Below are 400 nucleotides of genomic sequence, written 5' to 3' on the forward strand. Positions count from 1 at the left end.
GGAGTTGTTTTCCCTCTGTCCCCTTTTGAGGACCTCCTTTGTCTCCTCCATCATTCACTGGGCCACTTTTGGGTTCCTGAGCTCATTTCATGTGGTGAGAGGAATGCAATATGTGTATGTTTAAAGGTTTATGTGAAGAAACATACTATATGTGTGATAAAATGACAATTGGTCATTCATAAATGTCTCTTTATATTCTCTGCTACCATTATCTCCTGTCAAACAGGTTTTCCTGACCTGCTAGAAGTTCTTTTATGATGCTTGAGTCATCCATCATATCTGAGAGCTTCGTCTTGACTTTGTGAGTTTATTATGCAACTTGTTTTGTCTCAGATTGAAACAAAAGGTTTGATTATGATTATTTCCTGGTTGAATATTTTCATATTGATGGTTTTAATTT

This window comes from Seriola lalandi, unplaced genomic scaffold (assembly GCF_002814215.2).
Source record: "Seriola lalandi dorsalis isolate HSWRI2012SDOR001 ecotype SW California unplaced genomic scaffold, Sedor1 jcf7180002053065, whole genome shotgun sequence".
In the NCBI taxonomy this organism is placed as follows: Eukaryota; Metazoa; Chordata; class Actinopteri; order Carangiformes; family Carangidae; genus Seriola; species Seriola lalandi.